Source organism: Camellia sinensis, chromosome 9 (assembly GCF_055761805.1).
Source record: "Camellia sinensis isolate YWXY chromosome 9, ASM5576180v1, whole genome shotgun sequence".
In the NCBI taxonomy this organism is placed as follows: Eukaryota; Viridiplantae; Streptophyta; class Magnoliopsida; order Ericales; family Theaceae; genus Camellia; species Camellia sinensis.
Genome location: NC_138969.1, coordinates 1,842,203 through 1,861,513, shown reverse-complemented (window position 1 = coordinate 1,861,513; position 19,311 = coordinate 1,842,203).

The following is a 19,311-nucleotide window of genomic DNA, read 5'->3' as shown; positions in this document are numbered from 1 at the left end:
GACAAGACGCGCAGCCGAAAGCTCCGGAAACTAGGCTACCGGCCACTACAAGTGGCCTACAAGGGGGAAAAGTAGCCCACAGCTACAAAAAGTGGCCAACAGGCCTCTCTCTTCCTCCAGGCAAAGGCACCAAGGTCCGGTCTAAAAACAAGGCCAAAACACAAAGGGTTTAGAGGTTTAAAGACAAGGCGAACGGCCGTGATTTTCGGAAACTCAAAACGAGGACAAACATGCGCAATCATCGAGTGCACAAACGATGACGTCTGAGTCTTAAGGTCGGTCAAAAATGGGGTGTCTACAGTGACAAACATGTGAGTTTTATTGATTTAAAGTAAAATGGTGGGAGATATTTTCAAATTAGATTTGTTTAGATAAACTTTAAATATTTTTAAAATTTAAATTTGGATATTGAGATGCAAAAGAAATATTTTAACTGATTAATAAAAATTAAATTTATTAATTTTATCTGTTTGTTTATATGATTTTTAGTTTTTTTTTTTTTTTTGGTTACGTTATAATATAATATATAAGATATTGATAGATATCCACAACTTTTTTGAAAAATATTATTTGATTTTTTGGAGAAGAGAGAAGGCAGGCAAGTTTTAATATTTTTTTTGAAAATCCGTGAGAGAGATTAGGATGGAGAGATTATAAAATATTTTTGTTATCTTTCCATTTGAAATCCATAAATCAAAGGATAATTATTATTTCTAAAATAATTAAATAAATAAATAAGTCAATAGTTTTTTTTTAATCTATTTTATAAATTGAAAAATCAATAATTTTAAAAAATTGATTAATTTGTCCTATTAAGTAATTTAAAATTTTGATAGATATACATCAAAAAAATAGATAATTATATTATTAAATCATAATTCAAATTTCGATATTGTTATATCTTTTTGAGATCCATATCTAAATTCTTATCTTCTATATTTTTGTGTGGTTTCTATTTATTTTATTTTTTTCAATTTATTTTAGATGGAGTTGTGGGTTTCTATTTTTTCAAAAACTTTAATTTATCTGTGGTTTCTATTTGTTTTTAATTATTATTATTTAGGTAAGCTATGATGGACTTAAATATGTGATAGATATGTAAGTTTTATTGATTTAAAGTATGATAGTGGGAGATATTTTCAAATCAGATTTATTTAGATAGACTTTTAAAATTTTCAAAATTTAAAATTGGATATTGAGAGACAAAAAAAATATTTTAACTGAATAAATAAAAATAAATTTGTTAATTTTATCTTTTTGTATATCTGATTTTTAATTTTTTTTTTTTGTTATATTATAATATAATGCATAAGATATAGATAGATACCCACAAGTTTCATGAAAAATGTTATCTGATTTTTTGGAAGAGAGAAAAGGAATGCAAGTTTTAATAGTTTTTTTTTTTTAATTGGTGAGAGAGATTATGATGGAGAGATTATGAAATATTTTTGTTATTTTACCATTTGAAGCCTACAAATTAGTGAATAATTATTATTTCTAAAATAATTAAATAAATAAATCAGCCAATGGGTTTTTTTAATCTATTTTATAAATTGAAAAATCAATAATTTTAGAATGAGAGTTTGGAGCTCTTAGAAGATTTCTCATTAGAAACCTCTCTTTTTTTTATATATAATATGTAGATATAGATATTTATATTTGTTTTAGATATTTTTTAATATATAATTTTTTTTTTTAGATTTTTTATAAAAATAATTTAACAATCCCATCACTAACCATAGTGTATGAGAGAAGGTGAAAAGGGTGCTGCAATAAGTATGAGAGAAGTCAAAAAGGTTTGTGGGTTGGGAGAAGTCAATACACTGAATAGCCCAAACCCCTCTCCGAAATAATCAAGATTGGAGCAGTGGTAAGTCTAACCTTAAGTTCTTGAAACGGTTTTTCGCAAGTCTCACTCCATACAAATTTGACCCGTTTCCGCGTCAATATAGTCAAAGGCGAAGCTAGTCTGGAGAAATCTTTCACAAACCGACAGTAATACCCGGCCAATCCCAGAAAACTACGGATCTCAAAGGCATTCTTAGGTTGTGCCCAATCTTGCACTGCCTCAATTTTGGATGAATCTACAGTCACTCCTTCCCCGGAAACCACATGGCCTAAAAACTTAACTTCTCTTAGCCAGAACTCACATTTCCCGAACTTGGCATATAGTTTATGGGCCCTAAGCAACTCAAGCACCACTCGCAAGTGTTCCTCGTGCTCCTCCTCAAAGGGTGAGTAAATCAGAATATCATCCACAAAAGCGACCACAAAACGGTCTAAGAACTCTCAGAAGATTCGGTTTATCAAGTCCATAAACACAGCTGGGCCATTGGTTAGCCCAAAAGGCATCACCAGAAACTCATAATGGCTATACCGCGTACGGAATGCCGTCTTCGGGATATCCTCCTCCCTGACTCTCAACTGATGGTAGCCCGATCTCAAATCTATCTTAGAGAAACAATGGGATCCTTTCAACTGATCAAACAGATCATCTATACGAGGCATAGGGTACTTGTTCTTAACAGTAACCTGGTTCAATTTTCGATAGTCAATACAAAGTCTCAAGGCCCCATCTTTCTTTTTAGCAAAGAAGGCTGTTGCTCCCCAAGGCGAAGCACTAGGGCGAATGAAACCCTTATCTAGTAATTTCTGGAGTTGAATCTTTAACTCACTCAACTCAGCTGGTGCAAAACGATACGATGCCATGGAAATCGATGTCGTGCTAGGCACTAGATCAATAGAGAACTCGATCTCTCGGTGAGGTGGTAAACTAACAAGATCCTTGGGAAAAACGTCTGAGTACTCACAAACCACTCTTGGCAACTCAACCTGGGCCCCATCACACTCATTACTCATAAAGCTAGCGAGAAGAAAACTAAGTTCACTCCGCCCTCGCGGATCATACACCGGTGGTAAAACTCTACCAACCCGATCCCCCAAGAAATGAAAATAATCGCCACTCAAGGTACATACAGTAACCCTCTAACGGTAGCAATCTATAACAGCCCGGTATGATGATAACCAGTATATACCCAAAATAACATCAAAACCAGTCATATCCATCAACACAAAAGAAAAGGGAAGCCGACGATCGACGACCTCTATATCACAACCCCGACACCCCTGTTTCAGAACCATCTCACCCCTAATAGGTGACACAACACAAATAGGAGATGCTAACTATGCCAACTCCAATCCCAAAACTGATGCAAATGCAGAAGATATAAAAGAGTGGGATGCACCCATATCAATTAACACACTAGCAACTGAATTTCAAAACAAAAAGGTACCTCTCACTACTGATGGAGCAGGTACAAGATCTGGCGCTGTAACAACATACACGCACCCTGTATGCCTCTGATCAACCTATTCACCTCTCGGAGCATAAGACTGCTGCACTGACTAAGCCAAAGAGGCTCCCTAATTGGCCCTCGAGGCCTCTACTGACTGAGCTGGCTGGTGACTCAGTGTCTGTCTCAAACCAAACGCACCAGGTGTGCCACCTAACGGCGGGCAAAACCTCTTCAAGTGCCCACCTTCCCACACTAATAACAAGTGAGCAATTGGCCTCTGCCCTAACTATGTGTCTAAGAACGGGTCGAAGATGAAGCTGCCCGCTGCCCTCCTCCCCTCTGTGGGCAAGCTGGAGACTTGTGGCCCAACTGACCACACTTGTAACAAGTGATGTCTCCCTGACCACCTTTCCTAGAACCTAAACTTGGCACTGGAAAGGTAGATCTCGAATACGCTCCCTAGGACTGCTGAGGGTTAGAACCCCTCTGCCTCTTACTGTCCCCCTGACTATCTTTACTCCTCTTGGAGCCCCTCATCCTCTCCTCCTCGACATGCATAATAGTCTCAAGATGGGCTGCAGCCTCCACAAGGCGCCCATAGTCTCTAATCATGGACCCGGCAACTCTAAACATAAGTCATGTCCTCAGTTTCTTCTCGAACTCCAGACAACGGCGTTCCTCAGTTGCCACTAACTCTGGTGCAAACCTAGACAAGCTAGTAAAGGTGGCCTCAAACTCAGCCACTGGTGTATTCAACTGTTTGAGCTGAGAAAACTGATCCCTCAGCTTCTCCCTCACTGTAGCAGGTAAGTACTTATCCTGGAAAGCTTCAACAAAGGCCTCCCAAGTCCCTCCAATGTGCCCCCGTGCATACTTCCACCACTGACCCGCGTCTCCCTTCAGCTGGAAAGACTGCAGGGTCATCCTCAGACCTCCGTCTTCGATGCCGAGCATCTCAAACGTCTTCATCATCTGTTCAAGCCACTCATCAGCCTTCAGTGGCTCCTTAGGGTCACCCAAAAACTCGCCCGAGTTTGACCGAAAGAACTTCCTCCTCAAAAAAGACAGCCTTGCCTCAGCTACTTGGGCTTGGACTTGATTCTCAGCCCTGAGAATATCCATAGATTCCCTCAATGCTCCATCCATTTCACGGGCTAAATCACCTATGGCCTGTTGACCTACTGGCTTGGCCACGTTGGCCTAACCTACACCTTCCTCTTGCGCCGGAATCTCATCCGGTATAGGCAGGTCATGCCTCCTAGGCCTACCACGCCTACCACCACGACCTCGTCCTGACATCCTAATAAAGGTAACAAAGAGATTAGCACATTCACAAATGTACCAAAGCTATCTTACTCGCGTCCTAATACAATGAACAACTGTAATTCACTCCACATAGGCACATAATCACATAAACACATACGAATTTCATTTCCGGGTAATGACCGTCCCGTGGCGTTGCTAGAGATCCAGTTGGGAACGACAGTGATCAAGTGCCTTTCCAACAGGACTCCCAGAAACCCATAGACCCGATCAACATCCTAAAGACTAAATCCCATAACTGTCACGACCCCAAACCGCCCCTAGTAGTTTGGTGCCGTGATGGCCAGTAATCCGTAATTACCGAAGGCCAACTTTCAAAAACATAACACAATCAGAGTATGATAAACGGGGCTCACAAACGCGGAAGCAATAATCTAAATTACAAGTGGTCCATAAGAGCTGTGCATAGATCAAATGCAATGTCATTCATCTTACAACTTGAATATAACAAAGCAAAATATGTGTTACATCTTGATCAAAAGGCTTCTCGAGCCGACATATACAAAATACAGTAATTACAAGCCAAGAAGCATGATTTTCAAGATTCGCCGACATGAAATATATGGCGTCGCCGACGTGAATACAAAAAACAAAGCCGACATAATCATGAATCCAAATAAGCTTTCAAAATAGTCTAGGCGTCGCCGACGTCCTGCTCATCACCTACATATACATAGAGAGGGTGAGCTTGGATACTCAGTGAATGGTACTGATAATAAAGGTTTGCATGAATATAGCCGAAGTCTTTCAAAACAAAACACATCAAACTTTATCAAACAAGGGATGAACCGTAGTCATCAATCGAACATTACAAGTATCAAGGGATGCTTACTGACATCGGCAAGACAAGGGATGAACCGTATTCATCAATCGAACATTACAAGTATCAAGGGATGCTTACTGACATCGGTAAGACAAGGGATGAACCGTATTCATCAATCGAACATTACAAGTATCAAGGGATGCTCACGGACATCGGCAAAACACATCAAGCTTGTCAGAACAAGGGACTGTACGATCCGTAATCGTTTAGTCAAAGGTACTGCGAAAGTTTAGAGCCCTCCAGCACAAGGGACTTGTGTTACTTAGGCCCGTAGCCCGATTTAACATTATAGAACTTGTGTTACTTAGGCCTGTAGCCCGATTTAACATTATAGAACTTGTGTTACTTAGGCCCGTAGCCCGATTTAACATCGTAGTCTTTCCAAGAAAGGACCGTATCCTTTTATACTTAGTGCTGCGAAAGTTTAGAGTCCTCCAGCACGAGGGACTTTTGTACTTGGTACTGCGAAAGTTTAGAGTCCTCCAGTACAAGGGACTTTTGTACTTGGTACTGCGAAAGTTTAGAGTCCTCCAGTACAAGGGACTTTTCAAGGATGACATCAAAACAAGGCTTACTTGATACATCAAAACAGGGCTATTCATTCATGCTTAGCAAATACTTTCGTCAAAACAAAATAAGGCAAGATTTATCAAAACAAGTGTAACATAGCTTTATCAAAAATACCACTCACCTAGTTCTTCAGGTGTAGGCTCAAAGCAAGGATCAAGGTCCTACAAACACATGGCAATCACATTCTCAAAACGAGCTATATATATATATATATATATACGCGAATGATTTTGACATTCTTATCAGATCCAAGTCAATAGCAAAGCAAAACATGCTGGGAGTTTAAACATTGCTCCCGTTTCCATGAAAACAAACTGGGTACCAACCAGGTCTTTGCCGAGGTCCTACACCTCCTGGCCGAGGTGTGGTCCCGATGGCCTCAACCAAAAGCAAAGTCGGGAAAACCTAGGTTTCCCTTTGAAGAACATGACAAACATGATTATGAGAAAAATGAATGCAAGATCGTAACTTGTTACAAAAATTCGAGATTTCATGCCAAGAGTTCAAAACATGGACCTGGGTACCCATACAAGGAGATCATGCGAGAACAAACACAAAAACATGATCCTTATTCCAAACTTTCAGATCAAAACGAGATTTTCTACAAGAACACATGAAAACCATTTCCTCTTTCCAAAACCAACTTCAAATCGATGCATGATATGCAAAACAGATTCGATCATGTAATGCAGCTAGATGATCAGCAACAACAACCAAAGTAGATCAAGATTCTAACCTCAAAACTCGAATCTAACGGATCCAACCACGAAGATCAAGCTTGGAAGACTTACTCTCACTCAAGAACTTCTCTTCCTCCTTCCTCTAGAGCTTCTCTCTCTAAAGACAAAGATTTGAGACAAAATGATTTGTTTCTAGGTCTACCGGTTGTCTTAACAATCAGCTCAGACACGTGGCGCTACCGGGTTGGCTCAACTCAAAAAGGTGATTGATAGATAAGACAAGTCTCTGACAAAGCGTATGCAGCAAGCTGGGTAAGACACATCGGCTATTAGTGACATCGGCTCAAATCAAGGATCCGGCAACAGGATAACAAAGACATCGGCTAGGGAGGACGACACTTGACTAAGTTGTGCCACACCTTGGCCGGGGTGTGCCACATCTCGGCCTAGGCCATACCTGCCTGCGAACAAGGTTCACTAAGTGCAAAACATCTCGGCAATAATGCCCGAGGTGAAGATGGGGATCGACCAAGGTCTCAAAACAGTTCTAAGTACAAGGGTTCAAAGGCGAATTGAGTTCAAGGTGACCTCGGCCACACACACACCGAACAAGGAACAAAATCACGCAAGCAATACTTAGACAAAACAAGGCAAGGCAAAACCTTCAAAACAACATAACAAGGCAAGATCATGTATGAATGTATGCAAGTATGACAAGAGTAGGGTGAGGGTTGTTACAATAACCATATAGTCACATAAACATGCTATCATATAAGCACATAACATCATACTTAAGTCTCTAACAAGCGAGACAAACGCATTGTGGTACTAACCACTTCCCACGTATCCAAAGTATTCAAACTTGGTACGCTCTGATACCAAGTTGTAACGCCCTCAAAATATTAAATAAATCATCTATTCATAAGATCTGTAGACATAATAGAAATGTTATATTTCATTCATCAGAGTCTATATTACAAGAGATATTACATGCATTACACTTTCATAAATGTTCATCTTGAAACTATAGCATGTAACTCTAAATGTTAACAACAGAATAAATGTCGTACGGGCTTACATCTTTCCAAGTTGTCACTTGGTTACAACAAAAGAAGAGTCCTACCTCTATACATATAAAACCCTCGGCTTGAATTTACATTAAACACAAAACAAAATATGCAAAATGGAGCTTTCAGCCCCTAAACCTCCGAAGCTATGACCTTGGAGGTGGCATGTCACATGTACCTAAAAATGGTGTCCCAAGTAGGGTCAGCCAAAGCTCAGTAGAGATATACTAAACAATATATGAGAATTAACTAAAATATGAGCATCAGATAAATGTGCAATATCCTTAACCAACACATATTCTTTTCAAGGTCATTCAATGTAGATAACCAATATCATAATTCATTTCCATTCTTCCATTTCGGGTAGGTCAATTAATCAAATTTGTTATTACCAAAGCAACCAATGTGAGACTACAACTCAATGGTTCACAACTTAATACATTCATCAATGCAACACTTCAATTTCTTGCCATTTTACGAAACCATGTCCGAGGGAACCGGCACCTATAAATATATAAGATTTCGAGACTTTCAACCTGGACACTCCGGCCAACTTAATTATCAATGGAGTCCATTCCCTATCTCCTCTTAAACAATGATATATATACAATGTATTTAAACACTTTGTCATATACAATGACTAATCAAAACACATATTCAATGGTTTAATCAAACCGTCATATTCAATGACATAATTCAATTGATTAGTTTCAATCCTCCTAATTCTCGTGCAGTTTCTACAACAATCACAGCTATCCTCCACCGATAACCCAAAACAGATATATCTAAACAGATAAATAAATCTATTAACAGATAATTTATCGAATTCCATAGGTGAATGATTTATCAAATCCAACTACACCCTTTATTTACACATCCTCCCAATTTCATATTTTCCATACCAATTTCATTATTCAAACAAAATAATTATTTAATTCAAATTAGGGCAATCTTCCCCCTTTCACAAATATTACACCCAAGACCAAGTTTCACCAATTATATCCACGCAATATCATGTTCAAGACCTCTTATACACATATGGTACCAAATATGGAAAACCCCTCTTTCAAATATCAAAACTCTAACTTTAACTTCACCCAAATCTTCCCAAATCCCACCATTTATACAAAATGACAAATATCTAGGTTAAAGCTCATATCAAAGAGTAGAATATCCCTACCTCAAATTTAGAGCTCAAAGAGGAAGAAGGAGAAACTTGGACATGCCCAAAACTCAAACTTTTTTAGATCAAATGGAAGCCCACGCAAAACTCCAACTCTTTAACAAAGGGAGTAGGGTAGGAAGACCCTAGATCATGGAAGATTTGTAGAGGGAAGAGTTTTAGAGAGAGATGGATCTGTGCTAGGGTTTTGAGTGAAAAAGAGGCCAAAAAGTGATATAAAATATCACTGCTGCAAACTGATATACGCAATCCTCGCTCGAGCGAAGGAGTCGTCGCTCGAGTGACCAGACACAGCAGTGACCTCGTTCGAGTGCAAGAAGCATCGCTCGAGCGTAGAATGCAAAGCTTCAGTTCTGCTACCAACGCAGACGCATGCTCGAGCGCAAGAAATCTCGCTCGAGCGAAGAAACAATGTCACAAGGCTCGCTCAAGCGCAAGAAGCGTCGCTCGAGCGAAGCACTCCACCTTCCCAAAAAAGCTACGTCTGGGAAAAGACCTGAGAACTCTCAATCCTCACTCGAGCGTAAGAACCCTCGCTCGAGCGATGAAGCAGATTACACAATACTCACTCGATCAAAGAAGTCAAAGTCTGGGCAACAACATTCTAGACCAACTAACAACCAACCTGTTCCAAACATGCCCAACATAATCCAAAACTCAAATACAAAGAGTTAAAGGGAGGAAACAAGACATAGACAACAGTATACAATCACAGAATCCGAGTCCGGAACACAACGAAGGATCGCTATATTCAACTTCTCTCATACACTATGATTAGTGATAGGATTGTTAAATTATTTTTATAAAAAATCTAAAAAAATAATTTGTATATTAAAAAAATATTTAAAACAAATATAAATATTTATATCTATCTATATCTTATATAAGAAAATGGGGGTTTCTAATGAGAAGCTTCCTAAGAGCTCCAAACTCTTATTCTAAAATTATTGAACTTTCAATTTATAAAATAGATTAAAAAAACCTATTGACTGATTTATTTATTTAATTATTTTAAAAATATTTCATAATCTCTCCATCATAATCTCTCTCACCAATTTTCAACCAAAAAAAAAATTAAAAGTTGCATTCCTTTTCTCTCCTCAATCAAATAATATTTTTCATGAAAGTTGTGGGTATCTGTCTATATCTTACGTATTATAACATAACAAAAAAAAATCAAAGATACAAAAAACAAAAACAAAAAAACCAAATAGAAACCACACAAAAATAAAAAATAAAAATAAAAAGACAAGAATTTAGACATGGATCTCAAAAAAAATATGACAATATCTAAATTTGAATTATGATTTAGTAATATAATTATCTATTTTTCTTATGTATATCTATCCAAATTTTAAATCACTTAATGAGATAAATTAATCAATTTTTAAGTCTTATTTAAAGAATAATCTGATTAGTCATCCCAACTCCTAGACTTCGCGGGCACTCGCAGATGAGCTAACGAATTGGGTTAGGTAAGGTCTAAGTTGTTGGAGGTAACATTCTCTCATTCCATAAATTTATTTATTTTTTTAATTTTATTTTTTCATGTGTGATTCTATTTCTCTGCTGTTGGTTTGGTTTTGGTTTGGTTTCGGTTTCGGTTTCGATTTTAGTGAGGTTTATGTGTTTGTTTATAGGTTTGCATAGTAGAGAAGAATTAGTGGTGATTATGGATTTTGATCGGATTTTATTTTCTCCAATGAAGACCATAAAATTGAAGTAATCTCTCCATCCTAATCTCTCTTACCGATTTTCCAAAAAAGTATTAAAACTTGCTTGCCTTCTCTCTTTCCCAAAAAATCAGATAATATTTTTCATGAAAGTTGTGAATATCTATCTATATCCTATATATTATATTATAACATAACAAAAAAAAACTAAAAATCAGATATACGAGCAGATAAAATTAATAAATTTGATTTTTATTTATTCAGTTAAAATTTTTCTTTTGCATCTCAATATCCAATTTTAAATTTTAAAAATATTTAAAGTTTATCTAAACAAATCTAATTTGAAAATATCTCCCACCATCATACTTTAAATCAATAAAACTCACATATCTAACTCACATCATAACTTACCTAAATAATAATAATTAAAAAAAAAAACCAAATACAAACCACACAAAAATATGGGATTAATAATAGAAATATCATATTAATTATTGTTAAATATCACTTCACTTCACATTTAATAATAAAATTGTATATTTGTCTTAATTATAACTTTCAAATTTGTATATTTTCATAACAAGAAAAGGTATGTCATAACTCATTTAATCTCATTTAATCATATTTAACCCTTTTTTTTTAATACAAATTATCAAAATTGCACTAATTAGACTTATATATATATATATATATATATAAATTTTTAATTTTTTTAAACTAATAATTTAAAAAGTTATAAACATAAAAGTTAACTTATAAATTTTATGTATACCACAAGACAAAATATTAAATTATTTCAAGATAATTATAATAATTTTTTTTTAATTTATAAAATCTTGTGCATAGCACGGGTTACTACTTGTTTTTTTAATATACAAATTATTTTTTTTTAGATTTTTTATAAAAATAATTTAACAATCCCATCACTAATCATAGTGTATGGGACAAGTTGAAAAGGGTGCTGCAGTAACTATGAGAGAAGTCAAAAAGGGTTTGTGGGTTGGGAGTAATCAATAAATGTTGATGTTATTTTTTTTTAAATAAAAAATTAAAAAATTAGGATTGAGATATTAGAACTTCCATAAAACTTGTGGGTTAAAACCCCATTTTCCTTATATAATATATAGATAGATATATATATATATAGATAGATAGATAGATAAAAATCAAATGGGTAGTTTGGTCATTTTACATAACCTTGTCCTTATGGATAAGGTATTTTAGTGTGTGGATCTCTAGACAAGAAAATTTTAATTTTGGATTTATCACTTGAGCGTCCTAAAGTTAAAAATGTTAAAATAATTAATAAGATAACATGTAATATTTTACACATTAATGAATTATTCTTTTTCTTACAATTATCTTTTCAATTACCCAAAAAAAAAAATGCAATACAATTCATTTCAAAATAGCTTTTTTTATCTCATAAAATAGTTAAAAAATATTTAAAAAAAACTAAAATAATCAATTTTCCAAACGAGACATAAGAAAAAAGAATTGCAAGGGTAAAAGTGGGTTTGGGTACCATATATGGAAAAAATTTCCTAACCATTAGATTTAGTAGAATGATCTGAGCCTTCCAATATGCATGTTCACGGAATGTTTGGTGCAACTATTAAAACAAATTATAAAGTATAGTTTTATGGATTATCGATTATAACTTTAATAAGAAGTTGTTAATCTGTTTGATGCGCCTATTGGATTATAGATTTAAGTTGTTGAGTAATATTTGATAGATAAGCTGTGAAATAGTTTTTTGATGTGTAAATGTCTTTTTTACCCCTGGTAATTGTAAATTAAATTAACCTTTATTTTTTACAATTCACTACTAGTTCATATTCCCCAACCAAAAAATAATAATTTAATCCACAATCCATTTGAGTCTTTTTCTATTTTCAAAAAAAAATTAATAATAAAATAAAATAAATCTAAGGGTATAATCGTAAATTAACATGTCCACTGATAATCAAAAACAGGGGATGGACAACTTCTCATAATCAGTTTTTTTGAGTTAAAATAAATTGCTACAATCAGAAACAGTTTGAAATAAGTTTAATCAAACAGTTCAAAATAACTTTCTCAAACCTAGAATATATAAGTTGGTCAAAATAATTCACACCAAACACCCTCCTTATGAAAGGTGAAAAGCAAAACTAGACAGGAAATTATTCAGTACTCCCAAAACACCACGTGGCTATACTCTAAGCCAATTACCTATAACGATCCCGGATTTTTACCCAGCTTTTATGGTGTTCCGGACTCGGGTCTTACGGTTTAATGTTGTTATTTATTCATTTTCCTCCTCTTACTCTTTGAATTTGAGTTTTAGAATGTCTTGGGCGTGTTTAGAACAAGTTAGTTGCTAGTTAGTCTAGAACCTCATTGTCCAGAATGTGACGCCCTAAAAAATAATACATAAATACATAGACAAGAGAATAAAACATATTTCCATTCATCAGAGTATTCTTACAAAAAGTAATACATGTTGACAACAAAAGTAAATGCCTTGTAGGCTTACAAGTTTCCAAGTCAACACTTGGTTACAATAAAAGAATAGTTCTAACTCTCTACACAAATAAGCCCTTGGCTTGAATTTACATGTATCAGCAAAATATTAAAACAACCAAAAGAGTCTTCAACTCCCAAAACCATCCAAGCTAAGGCCTTGGGGGCGGCATAACACCTGAACCTGAAAAATGATGTCCCATATAGGGTGAGCCAACACCCAGTAGAGATATGCTAAACATAATATGAGCAATAACTAAAACATTGACATTTGATAAATGTTTGACTCATATAAACAAACATACATCTCTTTTCATTTCATTATCCCAAACCAATTCATAGATATGGTTCCCTATTCAGCCAGACAGTTCATAATGAGACTACAACTCATATCAACAATACTTCGATCATGATCAACTAACATGAGACTACAACTCACATTATTAACATTTCAACATTTCAAATTCACATGAGACTACAACTCATCTTATCAACACTTCAACACTTCAATCATCTACGTTATACAAATGTAATTTAAATTTTGGGACTTTCACCATGGATACTCCGGCCAACTTAGTTATCACTGGAGTCCATCCCCTATCTCCTCCCAAATCCGGTTTAGGAGTACATCCCCTATCTCCTCCCAAACCGTGGAGTACATCCCCTATCTCCTCCCAAACAATATACATGTACAATGTATTTAAACACTTATCATATACAATGATCAAGCCAAGCACATATTCAATGTGTTATCCCATCCGTCATATTCAATGACATATTCAATTGATTAGTTTTAATTCACCTAATCATCATGCAGTGTCTACAACAATCAAAAGTATCCTCCACCGATAGCCCAAAACAATTATTTCTAAACAGATAATAAGTTATCGAACAGATAAATTATCTACAATTTCAAAGGTGAGTGATTAATCAATCCAACTCCACCATTAAATCTCATAATTACCCAATTTCATTATTTCCAACTCAATTTCATATTTCCATAACTTTCCCAAATTAATTATACAAATTAATTCATCACAATAAATTAGGGCTTTTCTCCCCATTTCTCAACATTGACCCAAGGGTCCAAATATCATCAATACGCATCACTAACCTCATTTTAAGACCCAAAATACACATGTATGGGTCAAAAGAACAAAACCCCTCTTTATACATTTTGAAACCCTAATACCCAAAATTTCCGAACTTAAACATTAAATCAAAATGACCACAAGTTTATGTCAAAGATCATAAATATGAGTAGTTATCCCTATCTCAAATTTCGGAGCCCAAAGGAGAAGAAGAAGAAAACTCAAGATGCTCCAAACACCAAATTTTTTGGATCAAAACGAAGGCCATGCCAAGCTCCACATTTTTTTACAAAGGGACTAAGGATAAAGATCACTGGAGCTAGATGATTTCGTAGAGAGAATGTGTATTCTAGAGAGAGGAGCTCTCAAATGAGGTTTTTGAAAAGCTAGAGAGAGAGAGAAAGTCGAAAAAGTGGTTCAAAATGCTTCATCTCGGACTGATATACTACACAGCCCACTCGAGCGTCAGACACAGACCCCCGCTCGAGCGTGAAAAGTGATGCTCGAGCGTCGAATGCACACTTCTAGAAGTTCTGTAGATAAAGGTCCCCGTTCGAGCGTGAAAGTGGACGCTCGAGCGTCCGATGACTTGCAGAGAAAAGTACTGAAGGTTGGATAATCCCGCTCGAGCGTGAAGGCCAAAATCTGGGCATCAACTCTATGTTTCTAAACACAACCAACCTGTTTCAAACCTGCCCAACACAACCTAAAACTCAAATACAAAGAGTAAAGGATGGAAATGTGATACAGACAACAACAATCATCCATGGAATTGTGTAGGAACCCACACTTTATGTCCTCATCATGTTCATGAGCATCGGTAAGATTATGACTTGTTTAGCTTGCATGTGTATGTTGTGATTTGTTTCGCTTGAGCTAATGCGATCCATGTCTTGATTTGAAGCCTTGTGATTTGTCTAAGTGTAGTGTGCTTGTCTTGTTTCTCCCTTAATGCGAAACCTAGGTTACGCCTTGCTTGAGTTATACTAGCCGATGTTATTCCAATGCCGAGGTCATCCTTAGTCTAGTATTAGTATCTTGAAACCCCTTGTTGACCTCAGTCCTTGCCTTGACCACATTAGCCGAGATGTTACCTTGCACCCAAGTGATCTCGTCCTGGAAGTGGTATGACCTAGGCCGAGGTGTGGCGCATCTAGGCCAAGATGTGGCACAGCTTAGTCAAGTGTTGTCCTTCCTAGCCGAGGTCATTGTCACCTTAGTTGCCAAAGTCTTATGATTAGCCGATGTCACCCCCTTACCGGAGTGCCATTCCGTGTAGCTTGTTAGATATGCCTTGATGTTAGCCGATGTCATAGTCTGTCAGAGAGCCCATACCGCTTTGCTTGTTGAACACCCTTCCACCATGCTTTGTCTGGCCTGTCAGCCACCTTTTCAGGATGAACCCAACCAGTCGCCGCCACGTGTCTCAGCAGAGGGTTAACCCCAGAACCGGGTATAGAAAACTATCATTTGGTATCATAAACTTGCCTTGTAGAGAGAGAGAAGCTCTAGAAGAGGGAGAAGAGTTCTTGAGAGAGAAGTAGATCTTCAAGCTTGATTCCTAGGGATCGAACCGTTAGATCCGCGTTCTAAGGTTAGATTCTTGATCTGCTCATGATGTTCCTTATGTTTATGTTATTTCATTGCATGATTGAAAATGATTTGTAAGCCATGCATCGTTTTGAAGCTCGATTTTAGAAAGAGAAAATGACATTCATGTGTTCTTCAAGGAAAGTCTTGTTTGATCCGAAAGCTTGCATAAAGAATCATGATTTTGTGTTTGTTTCCGCAAGGATTTCAAGTATGGGTACCCGGGTCCATGTTTTCAAACTCATAGCACGAAAATCCCAGATTTGTGATGGCAGATTATGATCAAACATTCGTATTTTTCATGTTTTCACACTCATGTTCTTCATGTTTATCAGCAGAGGGAAACCCAGAGTTTCCCGACCTCTTTTCCTTGCATGTGGCCCTCGGGAACACACCTCGGCAAGGAGGTGTGGAACCTCGGCCTAGACCTGGTTGGTGCCCAGCATGTTTTCCGAAATCATTTGTGTACATACGAAACTTGTTGAAGGTGCATTCAATAGGCTTTGCCATGTGTTTGTAGGACTTGGGCTCGTCTCGACCCCGACGTTTGAAGAACTATGTGAGTGGTATTTCTAATAAAGCTATGTTACACTTGTTTTGATAAATCTTGTTTTGCCTTGTTTTGAAAAGTACTTGATCTAGCATGAATGACTATCCCTATTTTGTATATCAAATGCTATCTTGTTTTGATGACTCGTCTTGAAAGTCCTTAGTTGCAGGGGACTCTAATGCAACTGCACTCTTGTCTTGACAGTCCTTAGTGCTAGAGGACTCTAAACTTTCGCAGCACAGCTTGTCTTGACAGTCCTTAGTGCTAGAGGACTCTAAACTTTCGCAGCACAGCTTGTCTTGACAGTCCTTAGTGCTAGAGGACTCTAAACTTTCGCAGCACAGCTTGTCTTGAAGGTCCTTAGTTGCAGGGGACTATAATGCAACTGCACTCTTGTTTTGGGAATGTCATCACCCTCTTGTATTAAGTAGATGTAATAACATCCAAAGAACTTGAAAGGCCGGCAATGAACTTGACTTTTTCTTGATTGTAAAGTATACTTTGTATTGTTTTGAAAGAAATCTTGGATATCAATCATGCAAACCTTTATTTCTAATATCATTCACTGAGTATCCAAGCTCACCCTCTCTATATATATATGTAGGTGATGAACAAGAAGGCATCGAGGCCTAGACGTGATTGCCGATGTGTTTTGATTGCCGATGTGTTTTGGGTGTATAGCCGACATGTTTTGGATTTGCGTTTTGCATCGTCTTGAAGATTATGCTTCTCGGCTTATGTTCTTTGTTTGTTTTGGCATATGTCGGCTTGAGAAGCCTTTTAGTCAGGATGTGTTTTGTATCTCATTCTTGCTGTACCTAAATTGTAAGACTTGTAAAGATGTTTGATGTATGACATTCCATTGGACTTATGCACGGCTCTCATGGACTATTTAGATTTTGTATATGTATATATATATATTGCTTCCGCACTTGTAAGCCCCATATTTTATACTCTGATTGTGTGTGATTTTTGTAAGACGGCCTTCGGTAACCTCGGGTTACTGGCCATCACGGCACCAAACTACTAGGGGCGGTTTGGGGGCGTGACAAATTGAGTCTGGAATACAATAAACAAGGAAGGAAAAATCGGGATCGCTATAATTTTGGTCTTCCACTCGAGCGGGCCTTCTTGCGCTCGAGCGGGTTGTGCAAACATTCAGTACTTTGTATGTCTACAAAAAATGCTGGAGAAGTGTTTTTCACGCTCGAGCAGCGTTTCTTATACTCGAGCGGGTCTAAGCTCGAGCGACCTTTCTTGCGCTGGAGCGTCTGTCTGAAGTCTGTAAAAATACTAGAAGCGAGTCTTCTACCCTCGAGCGAGTCTTCTTGCGCTCGAGCAGGTAATGCCTTGTTGTTATGTCTTGGCGCTCGAGCGGGTAGCGCCTTGTTGTTGTGCCTTGGCGCTCGAGCGGGATAAATTTATGTGTCTGACGCTCGAGCAGACTGTTCGTATATCAGATCGCGAAAGTGACTTTCTATATCAATTTTCGATTCTCTCTCTCTCTAAAACTCTTCCAAAACCTAGATTTAGAATTCTCTCTCTAAAACTCTCATTCTCGCTACATTTTGACCTAAATCTATTGATTTCTCCACCCTAGTCCCTTTGATAAAAAGTTGAAGCATCCTAAGATCTACATTTTGATCAGAGTAAAGTCAAGTTTGGGCATCTTTGTGATCTCTTCACTTCTTGTTTGAGCTTCTACACTTGAGGTAGGGAGTTTCTATACTTTAATATGGTTTTTAACTTAGTTATTTGTCTAATGTGTAACAATGGTGGGTTTGGGAGTATTTTGAAACGCCAACCTAGGGTTTGGATAAAATGTGAAAGAGGGGTTTTGGTAAAAATAAAATAAGTGATTATGGGGTTTGAAAATAAAGCCTTGTTGTATCAAAATAGTTGGTTTTGGTGCTCGGTTGAGATTTGGGAAAATGGGGAATTTACCCTAAAATGAGTATTATATTTATCTTGTGTAAATAAATGAGATTGATGTTATAAGTATGGAATTAGACAAGTAGTGAAATGGAGGGTGGAATGAAATAGATGATGTGCCTCATCTTTTGGAATTTGAAATAAATGATCTGTCTTGAAAATATTATACATGTATATCTGTTTAGAAATATCTGTATTGGGCTATCGATGGAGAATGACTTTGAATGTTGTAGACCTTGCATGTGGATTAGGTGAATTGAAATTATCCCATGGTTGATTATCATTGAATGTGATCATATTGTGAATACATTGTATATGTACGTTTATTTGGGAGTAGAAAACGGATATACTCCATGTGTGATTATGTGTTTATATACATTGCATATGTATGTTTGTTTGGAAGGAGAAATAGGACGGACTTCATTATAACTAAGTTGGCCGGAGTGTCCTGGGTGAAAGACCCGAAATTTATACATGGGTGCCGATCCCGCGAACGAAATATCCGTAAAATAGCAAATTGAAATTATACATGGGTGCCAATTCTGCGGACGAAATATCCGTAAAATGGCAATTGTGAGTATCGATGTTTTGATTGTGAGATCGTTGAACCTTTGAGTTGTAATCACATTTGGGTGATTGAAAAATAATGAAATTGACTCATGCATTGAAAAGGAATGAGAAAAAATGAAATGGAGTGTGGAGTTGATGTTTGTGATTATGTATATATACATGAAAGTATGAATGTTTATTCCGATCATTGGTATGCATAAGTACTTATATCTTTGTTAAACCTCATATACTGTGTGAGATTATTCCTACTAGGCTATGGCTCACCCTATTTGGGGAAAACATTTTCAGGTAATGATGGCATGCCTCCACCAAGGCAATATCAGTGGAGGATTATTTGGGAAGCAAGATGGCTTCTTGTTTTGTTTCACATCTTGTATAGACTAGGGCTTTAATTGTAAGGGCTAGTCCCACTTTTGTTGTAACCAAGTTAAGACTTGGAAAGATGTAAGCCCGAAGGG